The 24,135-nt window shown below is 39.3% G+C and overlaps 1 long non-coding RNA gene across 1 annotated transcript in view; it reads right to left on the bottom strand.

The window, feature by feature from the left end:
• The window catches only part of LOC129630028 (uncharacterized), a 34,184-nt gene extending 28,805 nt beyond the window's left edge, over positions 1-5,379 (bottom strand). Inside the window, exon 1 of the long non-coding RNA XR_008703472.1 lies at positions 5,152-5,379. This is a non-coding gene — a long non-coding RNA (uncharacterized LOC129630028). The remainder of the gene's footprint in view (positions 1-5,151) is intronic.
• Positions 5,380-24,135: the final 18,756 nt, after the last annotated feature.

Consider the following 24,135-nt stretch of genomic DNA (forward strand, 5'->3'; position numbering starts at 1 on the left):
TTATGAGGTGCCAGACACATTTAATTAAATCATAATCAATGTTATAAATTTGACTCTTACAAACTCAGTAATTCTTTAAGAGTTTTAGTCATGTTGCTAGGAAAGGATGTGATATCATCATGTCCTTTACTCAACACAGTTCCTCTTGTGATCTTAATTTTCAAATTTCATCATATATAGTACTTTCAATATTCAAATTCTGATGCAGAGCTTATAGTTTTGATTTTTTGCCCATTGTATTAACTAGAACACTAATTTTTTAAAAAATGCTTAAAATATATACAAAAATATCTCACAATTGTGGTACAAAAATATAAATTATAAATCCTCAGGAGAACTTTTAAATGGAAAAATCATTCAAACAATGCACACAGAAATGAGTGACATGGTTGAAGGATTGATCTTATGGAAAACACATCATGACAACTGGAGAAAAGCAGATTTCATGTTTGAAATTCAAAATTAGCAATTTAAAAAATTAAAAAGCTACAGAAAATCTTTCAGATCAAAAAAGTCATCACTTCAGCCTATAGTACTAACTTGACATGTGAAAGAAACAACTAATTTTGCAATAAGATTAGTTCTTTTGAGCTAAATGAAAATTTATCATCACATTATGCATTTTAATGTTTATTATTTTGGGAAAGTATTTTTTAAAAGTAACTCAAATAACAGGTCAAAACAGTAAATGTAGATTTAGCTAGGGGCAAGTAAGTTTTGTGGGTAAGAAGAACACAAGTTAGTAACTGGTCTGCTCTGACATTGTTTTTGTATAATAAAGATCATCAACTGAAAGAAAAATACAAAGAGCTATTGTTTTATGATCATTTTATTTATTCTTTGAGAGCATGTCCTGTGAACTGAGGCATTTATAAATACTGGGTTATTAGAATAAAATGGCTAATAAAAGATCTTACTACATATTGAATTAATTGCTCTTCTAATTGTTTTCTGGTTTTACTAGTAATTAAGAGCAAACAGTTCAGGTTCTCTGCATGTGGCCTGATGATTTCAACAGAGAAAGTCATACGCTTTACACTGATTTTAAAGTCAAACACATGGCAATTTCCATTTTTCATAGCAATTGTTTTCAGATATTAAGAAAATAAAGGAGAATAGCTCATTTTTACTGTTTTAAGAAATGTTTAAATCTGTTGTTATTTTAAAATTATTAAAGCAGCATAATTACTTATTTGTTTTGAAATTATTAAAGCATTTTAATTACTTTTATTTTGATGTTGGAACCTATATGGATGAGGAGACTTTCCTTGTCCTTCTGAATAAAAGTGAAAAAGAGAAAATGGATAGCAATCCACTATATTTATTACTGCAGAGTACTTAAAAGGATTCAATACTAAGCACAGCCTTACAAATAAACTGTGACCTCAGTCACCAATGGTGTTTTTAGAGCAGTCATAGTAATTTGGAAAGCACTAAGTATAACCTTCTATCAAATACACTCCAACTAAAGTAGGAGAAGGAGGAAATTATGCAGAAATGTCAGCACTTTTCCAGTAGCAAAAAATGAAAGCACCACACCCATTTTCATCTGAAATAGCTAGATAATTGAGGGTAAGGGGTGCTTTCAAAAAACCTTGTCTGAGTGATTAGCTTTCGATAACTCAGCTCTCCTCAATACCCTGGGAAAGCAATGTGATTAATTCAGTGCTCTACTGACCTGAAGAAACTAGAATCCATGGTGCAGACATTTGATATTTTTGGCCCAGCTGTGCTCTGCTCTATTGAATTTTTTTTTTTCTTTTTAGTTTTGGTTGTCAGACATAGTGTAAGTCTGAATAAAAACTTCTTCTGGAAAGTGAGGAAGAGATAAAACTTGAAGGACCTTGTCCCCTCTGAGTTGCAGCCACTTCAGCATGTTATGGTTGTAGAGTTGGTGTTGCTAGTTTCAAACAAACCATGATCGCTTATTTTAAGGACCATCAGTAAACGTTGTTAAAGGGCTTCAAAGATGAAAAGCAATAAATATATAAATAAACACACCTCAGATGCTTAATATTGATTGGGGGTTGGTTTTACAGTGCAAAACTATTGCTTTAGTGGTTGGAAAAGTGATCCAAAGTGAGTTATCATGCCTGAAGCTGAAGGCCAAGGTCATTAATTATTGCCACCTGAGCAGTGCAGCTTACAAAATAAATCTGGCCTGGCCTCAAAACCAGACCCAGAGCATGATGGAGAGTTTAGAAATATTCACAGGAAAAACCAGTGTTCAAGTGCAGCTGCAAGTTGTGAATAGAGTTAAGTTATAAAATAACTTGGTGATTTTACAATGCATCGTAAAAACTGATGTCAAACAAGTCTTGGTATATACCAATCAACTACCCAGAAATGATTTTTCCAATTTTACTCAAAGATGTTTGCTTTGATAAATCTAGGCTGTCAGAAATTTTTTGTGAGAAGGTAATTTAATCAAGTTAGCTGTGGGATATTACTGCTATTTAGACATTTAGTTGCTTACAGATAGAGATGAAAAGAGAGATAAAGCCTAAAGTCCCTGAGTGCTGTTATGAATATATGCATTCTTCCTTTCCAGACTCCCTTTGGTTTCTCTTTTTACCTCTGTAGGAATATCTTGTATTTCCCAACCATTTTGTAAATACTTATTGCAAGTTTATTTTCAGGGTCTCTGATTTGACTGTGATCTCACAGATATTTGTTCTTTGTGGGTGGGGGAAGGTGAGGACCCAAGTGCCTACTCTGTTCTTGGAGCAGCCATGGATGTCCTGTCATATACCATGCTCCATGCCTAAGTGATTATACAGGATGTGTCTGCACCACAAGATAATGACATCAGGTAATCACTTCATTTTAAAGGTGAGAAAAATCAAGCTAAGAATGTGTCCAAAGATATTTAACAAGTAGAGCAAGGATTCAATGACACTTTCTAATCCTAAATTTTGTTTTTATATTAAATGTATAGATTTCTTAAATTAATTTTCACATTTATTTCAGTGTTAAATATTTCCAGTGATGACCTATATCACTTGGATTGCTATATTAATTGGATAGACTCAAATCTCTTTCTCAGCTAAAAATTTATTTTGCAGTAGTACATATGTACATGCACAACATATGCTTTGTGGGATTCATGCCTGGAGACGATGTGGTCTCAATGAGAAACACTGACTTGGATGCAGGTAGAGTAGGCGCTTTCGTTTAGGATATAATCTGGGGAGTCATGAAAGAACGTTGCAAAGTGAGGTTTCACTAAAGGCCAAAGGGATAATGGGCTCTCCCAGGGGCTAGAGGCTTTTGGCTCTTGGCTTCTGTCACACATGCAGTTCTCCACTGCCCAGCACTAGTCCACTGGTTCAGCAGAACTGCAGGCCCCCAAAGAACTGCCAGTTAAAGCACTCACTGGAGGGTCAGAGGTTATGTGAAAGTCATTCAGTTGTGTCCAACTCTTTGAGACTCCATGGACAATGGAATTCTCCAGCCCAGAATACTGGAGCAGGTAGCCTTTCCCTTCTCTAGGGGATTTTCCCAACCCAGGGATTGAACCCCGGTCTCCGGCATTGCAGGAGGATTCTTTACCAGCTGAGCCACAAGGGGTTATGAGGTGACAGTAATATATTCACTCATTCTACTATTATTCTCTATCTTCAAAGGAGCAGAGGATCAGAAAAAAGTTTGCAAGTGATTGATCCAGATAATATGCCTTACAGTTTCTTTCTCACAAGAGGCTGGTACTACTTCATTATTTTATTTTTAAGTTATTCTCAGTGAGTTGACAGTATATAGTATGTTTTATGGAAAACTTCAGTGTGTGGTTTCTAATCTTCATGAGAAAAGTAAGATGAAATGTACAAATTTTATTTGTACTTCAAATAATGCTCACAATATGAAGATACAAACATATTAGACCATTTGCTATATGCATATTAGACCATTAGCATGTATGCTAAATCAAGGGGACAGAAAATGGCTAGATGAAAAACATTCAGTCACAGAAGTAAATATATTAACTGGGGGACTTATAAGCAACACCAGCAACATCACCTAAATTTTTATTTCAATTCGATAGGTTTTATATTATTGGAATTTTTCAAATAAAACTGTCCTAGTTTATTTAATTTGTAACCAGGTTTGTGTGTGCGCTGAATTTCTTGTCTGACAGTGGAAATGATCTTCTTCCCCATAAATCACTAGAAAAGGGCCAACTAATAGTAATAACCACTCTTTATAATGTATTTACCCCTACTAGAAAGTACATTATATGTATAATCTTCCTTAATTCTTTAGTTCAAAGCTTTTGGGTATCTCATTCTTGTTTCAAAAATCAGGAAAGTGAAGCTAGAGAAGGAACTTGCCCAAGGCCAAACAGCTCCTCAGTGGCAAAGTCAGACTTAGAACTGTTAATGAAGTTTATGTTTTTAATCAGCTAGTCCACTGCTTCTCTCCAACATAACTGTGAATGGGTCACTTTGTCTTTACAAATAATATGTTTAGAAGAGCTAGAAATAGTTTGACTTTTCTACAACTTCTTTACAATGACTATAGTAAATATATACCAGAGGTGCACTCTATAGTAGTTAGCACAGCACATATATAAACTAATAATCCTTAGAACAACTTTGTTAAATATTATGAAATAATAAGATTATCCATTTTATGGATGAGGAAACTGAAGGCACATGAGATTAAAAATGTGGGTCCAAGGTTATCAAGCTGTTAAGAAGAAAACTGGAATTTAGATTGAGAGACTAATTCTAAGTGACACTCTTGTACCTCCCCAGCTAGGTGCTCAGGGGACAACAGTGAAGATGCAGTACAGGCATAGATTTTACCAACTGAATATGCATGGTTGACAAACCGATCAGTCTCATGAGGTAGGAAGTGAGATGACCCCTTCTTACTCCATTCCATTCCCTCTAATTCCTTTTGGCAAAGTGGACGCCTGAATAAAGAATACAATAATTTCTAGATCTCATTAGGTTTCTGAACATACAAGTTAGTGGCTCTTCTTGAGACTTCTACAGCAAATAATGCCTAAATATGAGAACAAACCAAAAGTGCTGACAGTAAATATATGCCACTGCTGTGGCCAAATATAATCTTATTGCAATGTGTTACCAGAAATGAGAATGAGCCATAAGCAGGGCTTCCTCCGGGCACCAGTGGTAAAGAACCCACCTGCCAGTGCAGGAGATGTACGGATGCCAGTTCGTTCCATGAGTCAGGAAGATCCCCTGGAGGAGGACATGGCAACCCACTCCAGTATTCTTTCCTGGAGAATCCCATGGACAGAGGACTCTGGCAGGCTACAGTCCATTGGGTCACACAGAGTTGGACATGACTGAAGCCTCTTAACACACACACATGATAAGCAGGTAAGAGAAGGAATAAACTGCAATTCAGGTGCAATTAATTTAGCTCCTATGTCCCCCTATCCATAAACAGCATCCAGCTGGCAGACACAGGAACTGAATTAGATCAGCTAATTTTCATGGGCTGCCTATATCATTCACTTAATTTCATAAAGCAGCTAACTTTAAAAATCTAAGCAGCATGTGTGTGTGCAGTTGCTGGCTCTTTGAGACCCTACAGACTGTGGCCCGACAGGCTCCTCTGTCCATGGAGTTCTCCCAGCAACAATACAGGAGCAGGTTGCCATTTTCTCCTCCAGGGTATCTTCCCCACCCAGGAATCAAACACTACATCTCCTGCATTGCAGGTGGATTCTTTACTGCCGAGCCACTAGGCAAGCCTATAAGACATGCATTTGCCCCCGCAAATTTGTTGGTAATTTTTTCTATTATACACACATGTGTAAATCTTAAAAATGCTTTATCACCCAAAATGATTTCACATAGCATCAATTGCATTTGGGACTCTGAATTAAAAATTAGAGATGCTTTGAAGAATTGCTCAAGGCTGAGAGAGAGAACCTTTGAAGAAAGAAAGTAAAATAAGTCTTACATGTGCTGGAGAGGGTCCCATAAGAATGGGGTGAAAAGGAGAGTTAAAAGGTCTGGAGTAGCTAAAAGCCATAAAAAACAGTGTCTCCCAATTTCATGGAGCCAAAATATATGCACACTCTTTAGTTAGAAGGTTGACACAGTTCCCAGGGGTGAAACCAAGGGAGAGAGGGAGACACATTTTCTTCCACATATGTCTGAGTTATCTTTTTGACAAGGAACATGAAGGCAAAATATTCATGTATTACTTGGTTTCATAGCAAACAACAATCACAACTAGCTAATAATAAATTGACTTGATTAGAAAATAGACATTTCTAACCGATGTTGTCTACAAGACAAGTTTAACTACTATGATATCAAACAAAATAGACAAGCAGCATAGAGAATACCTCTTGCTGCTGCTGCTGCTGCTGCTAAGTCACTTCAGTCGTGTCCGACTCTGTGTGACCCCATAGACAGCAGCCCACCAGGCTCCCCTGTCCCTGGGATTCTCCAGGCAAGAACACTGGAGTGGATTGCCATTTCTTTCTCCAATGCATGAAAGTGAAAAGTGAAAGTGAAGTCGATCAGTCGTGTCCGACTCTCAGCGACCCCATGGACTGCAGCCTACCAGGCTCCTCCATCCATGGGATTTTCCAGGCAAGAGTACTGGAGTGGCGGTGCCATTGCCTTCTCCCAGAGAATACCTCTTACTTCAGTTATTTTGGGTGGCTTCCTCCCTAGGATTGCTGGGGTCAATGGGATTCTGCTGCAAGTGGTAAGGGTGGTCAGAGGCACCTGCCAATTAGAAGCCAAGGTTTCTTTAGGATGTCTTACTAAAGGATCAATCTCCTCTTTTATCTTCCCAGGAGACTGGATATAAGGCACATATATATGGCTAGTACTTCTGACAGAACACTCTACTCCTTTCTCACATGCATATTCTTTTTTTTTTATGTTTTCTTAGAAATTCTTACCAGTTTATATTTTTCAGGGGCAAGGCAAAATCTATTTTTGTTTACAATCATAGTAACTGTAGAAATAAAACTTAAAAGTAGGTATTTTATTATGAAAACAGAATTAGATTTAATACATATTTAAAAATAAATCAGGGGTTTGAGGTCTAGGATATAGTGATGTAAATAAGAATTCTCTGCAAGTATTTTAGCTATAAAGAAACACTTCTATATTTTGATTTGAGCTTCTACTATGTCATTCATTGTAATTCCAGATTACAAATTTATAAAATTGTAAAACTAAGCAATGATATATTCTGTATGGAAAACATAATAGGCAGATGTCCCTATCTGGTAATATTTTATTCAGGACAAATGAATGAAACAGTTATTACTGCAAAGTAAGTGATGTTTAGTCAAACTCCAGGTAGAAACTTTTGCAAATTCACATATGATTAAATAGTCTAAGGAGATGTTTGTAAGTCATTTAGATTAACAAGGGACATTTTAAAGGTCTGGCAGTAGGGAGTAGGGAGTCAGCAGTTCAAGAGGATCCTCTAAAGGAAAGTTGTATTTCCTGGGCTTTCAAATAGGCTAAGCAAAATGCATTCTTCTTTAGCCTTGCACTAGAGGAATACCACTATTAATTATGCAAACATTTTTTGATGTAAAAGAATTTGAGAATGACTCAGCAAGAGATTTCAAAACCAAATACTTCTACTTGCTTATTGAACATGTTCTTTCCAGAACTGTTCTCTGTTCTATGACCTGGGGTGAGAAGATTGAGATCTTTGGAGGAGAGGTTCCATCACTGTAGTGGCTTTTGAGAAAACCCCAGTTTTGCCAGGAACATGGACTCATTCAGTTCTACCCAATCTTCCCATCATTTTTACTCTAAGTTGGAAGTAACTGATAGCTTTTCTAAGTTTAGCCTCTAATTTTTCTTTAATCAGCATAAAACAGAGTCTAATCTCCTAACCAAAGACTGGGTCTACCTATCAAAAGTGTGTGTGTGTGTGTGTGCGCGCGCACATGGGTGTGGTTATCTTCATATTTTCCTCTAGAGAAGCATGTATGTTGATGGTAGCTCAGAAAAGGGGGGACATTTAAATCTTAAGATATAAAGGCAACAGAAGATTTTTTACAAATCCCTGAGAAAGTAATAATTCAAGATTTAGTTGGAGAAGGCAAGGCTCCCAATCATGAGTCCTTTGGAAATTTGGGGAAGAAGTCCTCTCACCTATTTAGGAAACTACTTGCAGATGTAGGGATTGCTCACAACAGGGGCTTTGCAGAGATTTCCTCTGATTTTTTTTTTTCTCCCCAATTTCCCACAGCCTGTGTTTGTCCTATGTCTGCTAGGCTGACATGTGGTTTACCTCGCTAATCCCACTGCCAGGTTTTACACACTCTCCTCCGAAGTAAAACTGAAGCCAGAGGATACTGAGCAACTCTGGGCATGTGCGCCAGAGCTGTCACAGAAAATTTGCTTCCCAAGTGTTCCTTCCAACTTCCCTTCCTGAGCCCGCGTGAGCCACAGCGCAGCCCTTGGCTAGGTCTTCGCGTTTCCTGCTGCTGCAATCTGTAACTGGATTTTGGATTTTTTTTTAACTGCAGTTCTGAGGATCTCAGTTCTTAGGAAAACTTTGCTGGTTGTGGGACTTTGAAAGCAGTCAGTTTCTTTACCTCGGTCGCGGAGGCCCATTTTTCCTCCCCTCGGGCTGTACCGAGGCAAAGGCGGCAAAGGGGAGACGCAAACTGCTTGTGTTGGGGAGGAAGTGGAGGTTTGAGCCAAGTTGTCAGCATCCCTGGCCCACCCCCGGTCTGGCGCTCTCGGCTGGCACGTACATCATCTATTAACTGCTGTTCGTGGACGCAGTGCATGATATATTCATTTTTATCTTTAGTAAATTACAAATGGAATTCTCGGCGCGCTCGTGTCTGTCTGCTCCTACAGGGCTACCGAAAGGAGGCGGAGAGGAGGCTGTGGCCCGGATCCTGACCCTGATTGTATGAATAAGTAAGCAGGATGCAAGTGATTGGGTTAGATGCCGTGAAGATTTTTTTTTTTTTTTTTTCAAGTTAGGAAGAGGGTAAAGAGACAGCCTTGGGGGAAAAGACAAACAGTGCATCCCCAAATCCTCCCACTTTAGCTCTTCTCGCAGTCTTGCTTTGCTGCTTCTGCGGCTTTTAAGGTCTGGCGGCAAAGGAATGTCTGCTCCCCACCCGCGACCGCGGTCCCCCACTTTCAGCTCAGACGCGCTGATGTGAAGACTGGTCTTGTCCTTCCAGAGCGGCACCGGGTCCGGGTGCGGGGTGCACGCGGGATCTGAGCCCGAGAACCTGAGCCTGGGGCAGCCGAGCCGTTGAGTAGCTGAAAGGACGGCCGCCGGGAGACAGCCTGGCCGCGCGCCCGCCCGGACCCGCTCCCTACCTGCCCCCGCCCGCCACCTCGCCCGCGCCGGGGGACAGGTCGCCCTGCCCTCTCTCCGCCCGGCGGCGCCCCATGTCCCCGGACACCTGAGCGCCGGGTCGCGCCGAGGAGCCTTCCGCGGGGACAGGAACCGGTGCCCTTCCTCGAGAGGAAGATGGGGCTGGAGAGGCTTTCCCCGGGGATGCTCGCGTGGCTGGCGGCCACGGGGGCTGTCCTCTGCGCGGAACTAGGGGTCTGCGCTGGCCTCGACTATGACTACACTTTCGGTGGCTACGGAGAGGATGAGGCGGAGGCGCTGGACTACAAGGACCCGTGCAAAGCCGGTGAGTGCCCTCTCAGGGCAGGACGGCGGGGGCAAGGCTGGCGCTGGGAGGGCGCCGGGTCTCACCTGTCTCCTTCCTACCCCCTCCCCACCCCGGGGGGCCGCGCGGCCCCCGCAGCCGCAGGTCTGCACCGGCGGGACTGGGTGCGGAGCGCGGTCTCCAAGTTTGGAACCTCCGGTAGTTCCTCCGCCCCACCCCCGCCCCGGCGCGGCGTGACGAGCTGCGGACGCAGCCGCTAGGGCTCAGAGCCCGGCGCCTGCGGCCCTGCGCTCCGCGGGCGGCGCCGCCCTGGTGCCCGGGCGGGCGGGCTTAGAGTCGGGACACCTTCGCCCCCTCTCGGCCAGGGTCCTGTGGGCGTTCCAGGCACAGAAAGCATGGGATGCCCTCGAAAGCTCCCCAGCTGGATGGATTTAACCGCGCGTTTGCCCATTTCAGGAAACCTTAAAAAACACTTCCAAGTTGCCGTCCCATTCAAGCTTGTTTCTCTCTCTCTCAATCCTGGTCCTGCGGTGGGACCCGGACACTCCGCCCGGCCCTCCTCCCGCAGCCTAAAGTCTGAGACACACGCCCTGTTCCCGGGCCCTGCTGAGTTGAGGCCGAGGTGACCAGGGGTTGGTGGACCAACCATTCTCTTGCGAGGAAAGTGGTCACGAGGTTGCTGGGCCCGATTCAGTGAAAGTCTGTGAGCAGAAAGCACGTTTTGCCCCATCTCAAGAGGAAGGGGGAGGCAAAATCTCCAAAGTAGATTCTGTGCGGGTGGTCTGCATGTGACTCCACACCTCTTTTGACCTCTCTTGAGTCTGAAGTTAAGAAAGATGTACGCAAATGAAGGAAAATGCTGGAAATTCTCTTGTTAATTTGCACCTTTGATGACACATTGTCCTAACAAGGAGAGTATGTTAATGACAAGCAGTATATGTGTTCAGGTTATCAGATCTTTCTCAGTTCACTCTTACTTCGCGTACTTCTTCAAAACTTGGAGTAGCTTAGCAGAAACATGTCAGTCTGGAATTCCGAGTTCTGATTTAATTCAATTTTGCTTATGTTTCCTCATCACCTTTAACCCTCAGCCTATCCCACCAGAAGTTTCCTGGGCCTTCCTTGATGGTTTAGAGGACCAAGACACCTTTCGGCTGTGGTGGATTGCTAGAGGCTGGGCTGCCAGAACTCAGTACTATACATCTCCCTAAACCTACCTTTTATTGAGAAATTTGTTTTGAATAATGTTTGCGACTGGGTGAAAATTGAAAATTTTCTTGTTTTAGGTAAGGTAAAAATGAAGTATATTATTTCTCAAACTTGTCTAGGAAAACATCTATTCGCTGATGCTCAGTTGTGTGAAAGATTCAGCCAACTACCAGTATAAGAAAATCAGGGCTTATGGTTGGTCTTATTTCAGGAAAATAAATATAGTTTACTCTGAATGTTAAAAGCTTATGCTTTTAAAAATCATTAACTTAAAATATGAATATGCTGCTGCTGCTGCTAAGTCACTTCAGTCATGTCCAATTCTGTGCGACCCTATGGACAGCAGCCCTCCAGGCTCCTCTGTCCACAGGATTCTCCAGGCAAGAACGCTGGAGTGGGTTGCCATTTCCTTCTCCAAATTATGAATATAAAACATGTCAAAAGTTAACTAATTCATTTTCAGAAGTTCCATTGTTTCAGACTTAACTTTAGAAATTGCTCAAAAGAGTCTGTGAACCTGTGTTCTTTTTGTCTAAAAAGTGTTTGAAGTTTTACAATTTACTTGTACTAAGTGTATTGAAACACATCTCAAGCATAAATGTACATTTTCCTCAGCACATAAACATTCAGACAAGGAAAAAAAAAAAAAAAACTTTAAGAGTATTTACTTTTATTTTTCCTTTGCTGTTGCTATTCAGTTGCTAAGTCATGTCCAACTCTTTGCGACCACTTGGACTGCAGCATGCCAGACTTCCCTGTTCTTCACTGTCTTCCGGAGTTTGTTCAAACTCATGTCTATTGAGTCGATAATGCCATCCAGTCATCTCATCCTCTGTTGCTCCTTCTCCTCCTGCCTCCAATCCTTCCCAGCATCAGGGTCTTTTCCAGTGAGTTGGGCTCTTTGCATCAGGTAGCCAAAATATTGGAGCGTCAGCTCAGCGTCACTCCTTCCAATGAATATTCAGAGTTGAGACTGACTGTTTTGAGCTCCTTGGAAGTCCAAGGGACTCAAGAGTCTTCTCCAGCACCACAACTCGAAAACATCAATTATTCTGCACTCAGCCTTTTCTATGGTCCAACTCTCACATTTGTACATGACTACTGGAAAAACCATAGTCTAGCCTCTACAGACCTTTTTCCACAAAGTGATGTCTCTGCTTTTTAATACGCTTTCCAGGTTTGTCATAGCTTTCCTTTCCAGGAGCAAGTATTTTTAATTTCATGGCTGCAGTCACTGTTTGCAGTGATTTTGGAGCCCAAGAAAATAAAATTTGTCACTGTTTCCACTTTTTCACCATCTATTAGCCATGGAGTGATGAGACCGGTTGCCATGATCTTAGTTCTTTGAGTATTGAGTTTTAGGCCAGCTTTTTCACTCTCTTCTTTCACCCTCAGCAAGATGCTCTTTACTTCCTCTTCACTTTCTTCCGTTAGAGTGGTGTCATCTGCATATCTGAGGTTGTTGATTTTTCTCCTGGCAATCTTAATTCCAGTTTATGAGTCATCCAGCCTGTCATTTTGCATGATGTACTCTGCATATAAGTTAAATAAGCAGGGTCACAATATACAGCCTTGACATACTCTTTTCCCAATTTGAACCAATCCATTGTTCCTTTACTAATGATTTGTTTTTGAACAGAGATGTTGAAGATAAAACAACAATAAAACTAAATTTGAATGGATTATGACTCTAACTTTATTTCTTCCCTATTTTTGTGTACAAGAGCTAAACCTATACATGTGTGCAGTAAAAGAGAAATAAGAATGGCCCAAGTGGAAGACTGAGAAGCACAGCCACAAACTGAGATACTTTTAAATGATTATCATTGCTTTTTTAACTTGGTGAAGTGAAAGGCTTTAATTTACTATCTTGGCTAAAGTGTAGCAAAATCTTAGTGCCAACTTTTGGTACTATATAAGAGAAATAAAAGTAATAACAAGGAAAATTCATAGTACATTGAAATCCCAAAGAAGGCCACTAAAATAAGAAAGATGAAGACAAATATGTGAAAGATAACCAAAAAGCAAGAGGGGATGTTCTCCAGATACCAGGGTACCTTTGATCTGCCCTTCCCCAAGAGGTGAGTGGAGGTTATGGCCCATTGAAAAAAGTGCCCTTCTCTTTAGAAAGAAACAAGGGTCCTAAGTCTCCTGAAACTATATGGTGGTTTGATGTCATAGTGATAGCATAGCTTTATAGTTTCAGAGCACTTGAGTACATTATTTCAGCTCAATACAACACTCCAAATGGTGGAATTTGTTAATGCCACCATTACCCAGATAGAAAAACAGATGCTCCATGAAGTCAAACAATTTGTTAAGATTACCCAGAACTTGATTTCAAGCCTCCTGGCTGTAAAGTTCACTTGTTTTAAACAATTACACTCCATTCTTAATTGGCCTTTTGGAGAACTTCCTTGAAATGCGAAGAGTAGAACTTTGTCCAGGTTTATCTGAGTCTAGACTAGTAGAAATGCATTTGCTTTATCTGATATTAATGAAATGACTAAGAACATAGTTTCACTTTGCTAAATATAGTGAGAATATAAAGTCCTTGAGGACAGAGATCATAACTGATTTTTAATGTTTATCACAGGAATGGATTAACATTGTTAGATATCTGGAAAATTCTCAATACCTCCTCATATCTATAGACTATTAATATTGATCTTCATCCCTCATCTACATCTCATTCTAACAAGATCAAGTGTTATCTAAGAAGAAATATTCTTCACTATAACTTGTTAGCATTGTGCCATTCATAGTATATTTGTGAAGCAATATAACTTGTATACCTTTCAGAACTCTGATTTCAAGTTCATGAAACTATAGGACAGAAAGGAAGACTTTTGTTAATTTAACTTTGATTTAGAAATATATTTTTGATATAAGTAAAAGTAGACAGGGGCTTCCCTGGTGGCTCAGTGGTAAAGAATCTGCCTGCCAATGCAGGAAACTCTGGTTTGATCCCTGAATCTGGAAGATCCCAAGGAGAAGTAAATGGCAACACACTCCGGTATTTTTTTTTTTATATAAATTTATTTATTTTAATTGGAGGTTAATTACTTTACAATATTGTATTGGTTTTCTTGCCTGGGAAATCCCGTAGATAAAGGAGGCTACAGTCCATGGGGTCCCAAAAGGGTTGTACTGGACATAGGGACAACAACAGAATTAGGTAAGTCATTGTAGCACAACCTCAGATGTATTTGTATAGCCAAATCTGTTAGTCCAGAAAATAGATAATTCACCTCTCTATATAAACAGACACAAAGATGCAGATAATTCAAAAGAATGTCTATCTTACACATTAAGATGTCAGCACAATACATAGTCATCTGAATTTGCAATCAGATTTATCTTACTTTCTCTAGTTCAGAAGGGTCCTGAGAGATGCTGGAAAGCTGATACTGCAGGAAGTCATTCCAGAACAGAGACTAAAGGTGTCCTGTTTCATGGTTGTGCTGTACCAATAGGTGTTAATCTGAGTGTCTGTGAATATCTGTGAAGAGTCTGGGCAAATCTGGGGTGCAAATTAATCTCTCATATTTGTCTAGAGATTACCTGGAAAAGATTACGTGCGAAACCAACTCTGTATTCTCTCTACCCTCTTCCTTCCTTCCTTCCTCCCTCCCTCCCCTACCCCCTCCATCCTTTCCTCCCTTTTCTCTTTTTGTATTTAAGGAGATGTCAGGAAATCACAGACAATTGAAAATATAATATCTAAAGAGGGAGACTGAAGAAATTAGAATTTTGAATGATGAGTGGAGGCTGATAAGACTAATTAGCAAGGTTATCTTTATCCTCTTAAACAAATGTGAATACTCTGAAAACAAGACTTTCCTACCTTTAATCTTCTGAGTAAATGGTTTCTTTTTCTTGAAAAAATCCGAGCATGATTAAAGGTCAGTGACTTGCAAGGCTGAATTTGTCCTTAGAGTGGCTTGTTTATTAGAAATAGGCTTTTGGCATTGTAAAGGGTTATTCTTTATTGCTTTACTTCATAACCAGTGTTCTAGTATACTAATTCTAAGGGAAATTTTCATAAATTTATCATCTCTCAGTAAGATCTTATCACTTTTTTGGCTCTTAATATTATACTTTCCAGCTTCCTTGGCAGCCTCCTAAGTATGGCATTTTAGAATTTGATGTTCAACTCTATGCCTTAATATAATATTAAATATCCAAACATGTATTTATTGCTTGGCATCACTTTAGGTGGCCAAACTCTCATGTTAAAAATGCATTTTATAGAGCTGCTTCTCTTAAACAATCTCTTCTGTTTTAGTTTTCATTCCCCAGGTCTTGATTATTTTTCTCCTCCTGCCTCTGCTGCCCATTCAGAAATGATCAAAATACAGTGTTTGCAAAAGGGATAGATAAGAATTCTATATAGTTGAATTCTATTCATCATTTGCCAGTAGTAGTTCTTTAGCCCTTGTCCTGAGGGCCACACTGATTTTTTTTTTTTTTTTTCTTTTTCTTTTGGTCCACCAATGGCAGTTACTGGTACTAGTTAGGAATAAGATAGTTTTATTCTTGAATATGTCCTTTCAGACTAATACAGCTCTAAAGCTCCTTTTTGTTTGCATTTTACGGTCTCCTGAGATCTTCCCACTTTTTATCTCTGAAGAGGGTAGTGTGCTTTGCAAATTTAAAATTTAACTTGCATCCATTCTCTGAGGTAGTTTGTGTAATAATTCATGGAACCTTTAGGGTTTCCATTCAAGTAGATGCTCTTTGAGGCTTCCTTTCTCTGTTTGGGCCTCCTTAGCCCATAGTGGAATATTTAAAAGTGTGTAAGGTCCATAACTTTTACTCTTGCCCTCATAAAGGCACATTTTTCTACAAATGTCTAATATATACCATGTATAATTTCTTCTACAAAAACCATATAACCCCCCCATTGTATACGTATGAATACTATTTTGTATGTTTTAGCAACTTTCCCTGATTTAAAATTTAGACTAATTTGCCTGTAATTCCACCACCATATTCTTTGTATACTTTAAGGAGATTAGTCACATTAATATCCTTTAGGTCTCTCAATCAGTGAATGTACTGGACAGAGGTTAATCCTTAAATGTTCCTAGAACTCAGGTAGAAAGTATCAAATGCTAGTGATTTACTATGATTAATATATATTTTTTTCTTTGTAAACTATTATCTATTGTTTCTAATAGCATATCAGCACATATGCTTAAAATATTTAAAACTAGGACCTTCCCTAAGCTTTTCTAAGAATGCTTAGAAAAGATAGAAGGGAATAATCCATTTAAAACGCAACCTTGCACATCCTGCTGGGACCATCTGGGACCATGCTGGGACCATTCTGGGGACGTGGAAGAAGGGGGTTGCTCTCCCCCAAACTGTAGGGACACCCTTTCCTGCCACAGCATTTGGAGCCCACCAGATAGGCCTGGGGTAGGCCGGGGCTCAGGTGACTGGCAAGATTCCTAGGGATGTGACATTTCCTATACTAGGAGAATTTTGAGGATTCTTACACTTCTTTCATATGGATTTATGGAATTAATTAATTGTGGACTTATCATTCCTACATTAAGGAGAAAGAGTCCTCTCCCCAGCCCTGGATACAGTAGAGTGATTTAGCAATGTGACTTCAGTGGTTTATTTCCTTTAGTTATCTATTAAAAAATGATATGAGAGGAACATTTTAAAAAAATACAGGGTCAAAGCTACGGAATGAATTGCATAAAATGTCTTCTTTCTCAGAAATCAGAAACAGGCCTCCTTGCTTATTTATTTAGTTCTTGTTATCATTAGCCCTGAAAATGAGATATTGACGACTAAACTTTGAGATATTATGAGCTGGCTAATGGAATACTTCTTTTGTCAGCTCCTTACAAAATGCATGCTAATCCAGTCAGGCTACATTTTTATTAAGAAGTATGGTAAATTAAGTGTTAATTGAGATTCAGAAAGTGAGCCAATGAGGTGTTTGTCTTAATCAGCTCTTCTTCTGAAATTTATATTTATAGTTTAACCTAAAATATTTGCCATTGACCATATTAAAACAAAACAAAACAAAACTTCTCAAATGGTAATAGTTCTAAAAAGTTGAAACCATGATGATCAGAAGTGCTTCCAAATATAGTATTTTTTTCAAAACAAAATCTAATTTTATGTATTAATATGCTACTAAAGCATTCATCTTAATGTCTAAGAATGACATTTCAACAATTTCTAACACACTGCACCATTTTACAAATCAGGGAGTTATTATGGAGGTGGAGACACAAACCTTATATTTACTATCAGCATCTGGTGTTCTTCTGTGTTGATGAACTTCCTATGTTTAGTTTGTGTGATGGGTGAGGAAGAGGTAGAGTAGTTTTTGTATCCCTTACATTTCTCACTTATGTTAAATTGTCAGCACTTGGATTGTGCGCCACAGCCCCAACTCGAGCGGACCCTGGCTCGGCAGCTGTTATGAGCAAGCTCAGAATTTCTCTTTGGCCATGGATGTATTTGAAATGTTTATTAAGCAGCATTAGAATTACCTTGACATCAGTTCACTGGACTGACTATTCTGAAAGGTTGGAGCTCCATCCCTCTTCCCATGATCTATCTGACCTAAGTGCCTCTAGTTGAAGTTTATAGTTTATAACACTCAGGTTATTGTGTTACTAAGTATCTTTCATTGCATAAAAGTTAAACCTTTAAGATACCCCAGGGAAGAGCATCAAACATAATTAGAAAAGAGCCAGATTGTTCTTTTGCTAGATAATAAATTGCTGCTGCTGATGTTGCTAAGTCGCTTTAGTCGTGTCCGACTCTGTGCGACCCCATGGACTGCAGCCTACCAGGCTTCTCCGTCCATGGGATTCTCCAGGCAAGAACACTGGAGTGGGTTGCCATTTCCTTCTCCAGTGCATGAAAGTGGAAAGTGAAAGTGAAGTCGCTCAGTCGTGTCTGATTCTTAGCGACCCCATGGACTGCAGCCTACCAGGTCCTCCATGGGATTTTCCGGGCAACAGTACTGGAGTGAGGTGCCATTGCCTTCTCCCAATAAATATTTGGACCCTATTATACCTCACATATCTAGGAATTGCCTTTATGACTCATGTCAAAGTAACACAGCTCATATTTTTACATTGTAAAATGTCTCTTCTCTTCACTATATTCCTATCAATTAACATAATTGTTAACCCTTTTGGACACATGAAGAAACTGAAACACAGAAGGATCCAGTGGCTGGGCTGTCATCCCAATTGATAAGTAGTGAGAACTTGACCCTAGGTTTGATATTTGATGCCTTTCGTCTTAAGAATCCCCTTCACTGGGTCTCCCATCAGCACAAATGTATTAAGACTGACAATTGAAATGATAGTATTTGTGTCATGATTGTTCATCATGGAAATTTTTTTTTCAGTGAGAATACATCTTGCCTTCAACATTCTTGCATTTGATAAGCCACATGAGTGAGTGACGTCGCTCAGTCATGTCCAACTCTTTGTGACCCCATGGACTGTAGCCTACCACGCTCCTCCGTCCAGGGGATTTTCCAGGCAAGAGTCCTGGAGTGAGTTGCCATTTCCTTCTCCAGAGGATCTTCCTGACCCAGGGATTGAACCCGGGTCTTCCACATTGTAGGCAGATGCTTTACCGTCTGAGCCACCAGGGAAGTCCATTAAACAACTATAAGCCACATGCTGCTGCTGCTGCTGCTAAATCTCTTGAATCGTGTCCGACTCTGTGCGACCCCATAGATGGCAGCCCACCAGGCTTCCCTGTCCCTGGGATTTTCCAGGCAAGAACACTGGAGTGGGTTGCCATTTCCTTCTCCAATACATGAAAGTGAAAAGTGAAAGTGAATTTGCTCAGTCGTGTCCGACTCTTCCCAACCCCATGGACTGCAGCCTACCAGGCTCCTCTGTCCATGGGATTTTCTAGGCAAAAGTACTGGAGTGTGGTGCCCTTCTATACTGTTAAAGTCAGGCCAATACTTTCAATAGTGTGGAGTATTGGGCAGACGCTACTCCCTTTCAAGAGAGTATTTTCTAAGTGTAGAGTCACAAATGAAATACCCCAACTGTGTAAAAGACAAATGAAAATGAATATGACTAATTCTAATAGAGATATATTTGAGTGCAAAGTATTGTAGGGGAGAAACTGCTATATGTTGCCCCAGATATATAAATTGTGATAGCAGGCTTTCCATGTAGTTTAAGGGAGGAGTTGGATTTGAGTAGAATTCAGTCGTTAATGTCTGGTTCTTGGCACAGGACCTGCATTTTGTGTGGTACCATTAAATTGTTTCACAATTTAGATTGTTCTCTGAGTGTTCATTGAACTCTTGCTTATGACCCCATAAAGAATGTGAAGAACATCCTTTCAAATGTAGGTTGTTCAGGAAAGTGGTTTACAGTGTACATTATGTATGTAAATGATGTGTGAATGCTTTTGAGAAAACAAACATGCTGTGAGAAAGTACTTTATCTTTTCAATCCTAACTTGGCTAAAAGCCCTCAGGTCAAAAACCTGAAAGCTTTGAAGTCTCATAGGGTTAACTAAACTTGAGACTCCAGTCTGGTTTACTAAGAGTAGGAAGTCAGTCACATTTAAAATACATACTATGTGTAGTATTGACTACATCATAATTCTTATAAGAAAATAGATTGCTGTTATCAAATTATCATGTTTTCTAGGAAGAAGATTTTCTGCTTGTACCTTTTCTTTAACAAAAGAGTAAGAACACCACTGATAAAACTTTTTTTAAACCTACAAATGAGGGGAAGTTCTCCTTTCATGTTTATTTTTTAGTCCCAAGAGAAGAATGGAGTGTGGCCCACAGGCAGTCATCAAGGGAAGAATAATTAGGATTTGCCATCTGGAATGGGTAACAGAAGTAATGACCTAAAAATCAAGGGCCTCGTGTTGCATTATGTTTCTATGGGTAAAAAGATTGTGAGCAGTTTACTAGGGATATAAGGGAACAAGAGTTAAATACAGAAAGAAGATACTGATTATAGACTAAATATCCAGTGTGTTGCAGAATTTAAATGTTTACAAAAAGAAAAGATTTCTAGAGTATGTGAGGGTGGAATGGAGCGTCTTAAACAAAACCATATGCTTCATAAACAAGTACCCCTTAATACCCTTATTTCTGTGTTGAATGGTACCTGTAGCTTAGGGCATTATAATAACATGTATTCTGTCACACAGTAATAGAATCAGAGTTTGAATCTAGAATTCTGGATTCCATGTGTTGCCATGATGTTTCTTCCTTTCTCTTCTATCTCTTCTTCTATCTCTTCCTTTCTTCCTCCTCCTTCTTCTTCTTTTGGTATGAGTATGTTTTTGCAACTTGGGGCTAGCTTCAAAAATTATATTCTTTAAAAGATTTCAGGGCAGCCAGAATAGTGCAGCTATTAAAAACTTGGACTTTGGAGTGACATGGACATGAATTCTGATATTGTACCCACCACAGTAACTGTTTGTGGCTTTTGGCAAGTTATTTAACAGCTTTATGTTTCAGTTTTCTGATCTATAAAATGGGAATGACATTATGATTCTCATGGTTAGAATTAAATGAATATGAAGTGAAAACCACTCTGGAACATAGTAAACTGTGTAATTTTTATTCATAGTAGCATAAATATGTAGGAGTAGAGAATTTTTTTAAAAATTGCAGCTGCTTACATATAATAAAACAATCTTTATAAAAAACATTTGTGGGATAAAGTTCTTTTTTCTTGTCATATATGAAAAATGTATTCATATCTCAAGTCCTCTAAATGTAAAGTTGAGAGGTTAGTACCCCAGACAGGCATTTTTCTTTGGTAAGGTATCAGAGATAAGCAATAGAAACATCCTTCATGCTTTGTTCTCCTGGCTATTTGCTCAGATGCTTAAAACACTTAATCTATTGATAATTTTAAATTCTTTTTGCCTAATGTGTGAAGAGAATCCTGACTATATAGTCCTTCAGTAATTTCTGGTTCAGGTTTCATTTGTCATGTGAATTAACTTAAAGAGCTTACATACTCACAACCCTATGTTACACAGAGCTAAGTTTACAGATGGTTCTAAGCTACAAATATTCATCAATTCACCAAAACTTTATTGAACAGTTACTGTGAATACATACTTATAGAAATATGAAAAATGATACAATGACTGACTGACCTAGTGTAGTCTTAATTTTATCATTTGTAAGTAAATGATAGTTAATGTATAGTTTTTATGTTTATTAATCATATGTTTGTATGTCAAAGTAATTTTAATTTACCATTTGAAAATGGATACTATTGTAAATTATGATAATCAGAATATATATTATTGTAAATTTTTCCTGGAATTTTCTTTACTCACAATATATGAGGATAAAGCTTTGTGGAAAGCATAACAACTTTTAAGTAGTTTGTAGACTTTGTTATTTTCCAATGTGCTAGGATGAAATATAAGCTATTAGGTTGGTACAAAAGTAATTGGCTTTAGAGACACGGGTTTGATCCCTGGGTCAGGAAAATCTGCTGGAGTATGGCACGGCAACCCACTCCAGGGTTCTTGCCTGAAGAATCCTATGGACAGGGGAGCCTAGTGAGCTAGAGTCCACAGGATCATACAGAGTTGAGCACATCTGAAGCAATTTAGCACAACACACACAGCACAAAAATAATTGCGGTTTCAGAACATGAATTTTAAATCACTCTAAGTTCAAACAAACAAACAAAAAAGAGCCCTCTTGATGAAAGTGAAAGAGGAGAGTGAAAAGTTGGCTTAAAACTCTACATTCAAAAAACTAAGATCATGGCATCTGGTCCCATCACTTCATGGCAAATAGATAGGAAAACAATGGAAACAGTGAGAGACTATTTTTTCTGGGCTCCAAAATCACTGCAGATGGTGACTGCAGCCATGAAATTAAAAGATGCTTGCTCCTTGGAAAAAAAGCTATGACCAACCTAGACAGCATATTAAAAAGCAGAGACATTACTTTGCTGACAAAGCTCCATCTAGTCAAAGCTATGGTTTTTCCATAGTCATGTATGGATGTTAGAGTTGGACACCAAAGAATTGATGCTTTTGAACTGTGGTATTAGAGAAGATTCTTGAGAGTCCCTTGGACTGCAAGGAGATCCAATCAGTCAATTCTAAAGGAAATCAGTCCTGAATATTCATTGGAAGGACTGATGCCGAAGCTGAAACTCCAATATTTTGGTCACCTGATGTGAAGAACTGAATCACTGAAAAAGACCATGATGCTGGGAAAGATTGAAGACAGGGAGAGAAGGGGACACCAGAGGATTAGATGGTTGGATGGCATCATTGACTTGATGGACATGGGTTTGAGCAAGTTCCAGGAATTGGTAATGGACAGGGAAGCCTGGTGTGCTGCAGTCCATGGGGTCCCAAAGAGTCAGACACGACTGAGCGACTGAACTGAACTGGTGCTCAAACACATCTTTATTAATTGAAATAGGAACAATTACAATCAACACATTTTTGCCAATGAAAAATGTGTTTGTTTATTCCTGTAGCATAAAAATCCATGCTTCAGGATTTGACAAACTCTTGGAAGGCATATTCTGCCTCCTGCTGGTTGTGGAAGCTTTTTACCTGCAAAAAGTTGTCAAGATGCTTGACGAAGTGATATTCAGTTGGTGAGAGGTCAGGTGAATATGGTGGATGAGGCAAAACTTTGTAGCACAATTTGTTCAACTTTGGAAGCATTGGTTGTAAAACATCTGATCAGTTGTTGTTGTGGAGAAGAATTGGGCTTATTCTGTTGACCAATGCCAGCTCCAGGCATTACAATTTTTGGTGCATCTCATTGACTTGCTGTTCATACTTCTCAGATGTAATGGTCTCACCAGGATTCAGAAAGCTGTAGTGGATCAGAGGGCAGCAGACCACCAACCAGTAACCATAACCTTTTTTTGGCACAAGTTTGGTTTTAGGAAGTGCTTTGGAGCTTCTTTACCATTTAATCCACCAGGGAAGCAAAGAAAATTAAAAAAATAAAAAACATAGTCGCTCAGTCATGTCCAACTCTATGCAACCCTGTGGTCTGTAGTCTGCCAGGCTCCTCTGTCTGTGGAATTCTCCAGGCAAGAATACTGCAGTAGGTAGCCATTCCCTTCTCCAGGGATCTTCCTGACCCAGGGCTTCCTGACCGGAGTTCGATCCCTGGGTTGGGAAGATCCCCTGAAGAAGAGAATGGTCACCCACTCCAGTATTCTTGCCTGGAGAATTCCACAGACAGAGGAGCCTGGCTGTCTACAGTCCATGGTGACAAAGAGTCAGACAAAACTGAGTGACTAGCACACTTTGGAGTTTCTTCTTGGTCCAACCCCTGAGATGGTCATCGCTGGTGGTCGTATAAAATCCACTTTTTGTTGCACATCACAATCAGATTGAGAAATGGTTTGTTGTTATTGCATAAAGTAAGAGAATAGGACATTTCAAAATGACAGTTTTTTGATTTGTGGTCAGCTCATGAGGCAAGCACTTATCGAGCTTCTTCACCTTTCCGAGTTGGTTCAAATGCCAAATGATCATAGAATGGTCAATGTTCAGTTCTTCTGCAACTTCTCAAGTAGTTGTAAGAAGATCAGCTTTGATGATGGCTCTCAATTGGTCGTTGTCAATTTTGAATGGCCAACTACTAAGCTCCTTATCTTCAAGGGTCTCATCTTCTTTGCAGAACTTCTTGAACCACCACTGCACTGTACATTCATTAGCAGTTCCTGGGCCAAATGCGTTGTTGATGTTGTGAGTTGTCTTCATTGCTTTATGACACATTTTGAATTTGAATAAAAAAATTGCTTGAATTTTCTTTTTGTCTAACATCATTTCTACAGTCTAATATAACTATAAAATAAACAGCAAATAATAAGCCATTAACAAAAAAACACAAAGTGAGAAATGCACATTAAAATGATGTATAACATAACCACATTTATTTAAGACTATATCCTGTAATCAAATGGCAAAATTCAACAATGGAAAACCACAATTACTTTTACACCAACCTAATATTATTAGGAGGCAATCATGCTTTCCATTTATTCTTTTCTCAAATATCTTGATTTAGGATTTTCAACTTTTTTTGGTCATATTTTCCCACATTAGCTACCAGAGTACATTTCTCTCCCCCACACTATATCCTTATTCTTAAATACATTGAAATGTATGTAGTTAACTTTGTCTACAAATTAGGAGAAGCAAAAACAAATGATAAAATAGATAAAATAAATACATAGTTTTTTACTTATATGATTCTACTGTGATTTCAAAAAGCAAATGTAAGTTTTACTTTCCTTACTTAATTATATGTGGATAGTGGTATG

The sequence above is a fragment of the Bubalus kerabau genome, chromosome 16, assembly GCF_029407905.1.
Source record: "Bubalus kerabau isolate K-KA32 ecotype Philippines breed swamp buffalo chromosome 16, PCC_UOA_SB_1v2, whole genome shotgun sequence".
Taxonomy (NCBI): Eukaryota; Metazoa; Chordata; class Mammalia; order Artiodactyla; family Bovidae; genus Bubalus; species Bubalus kerabau.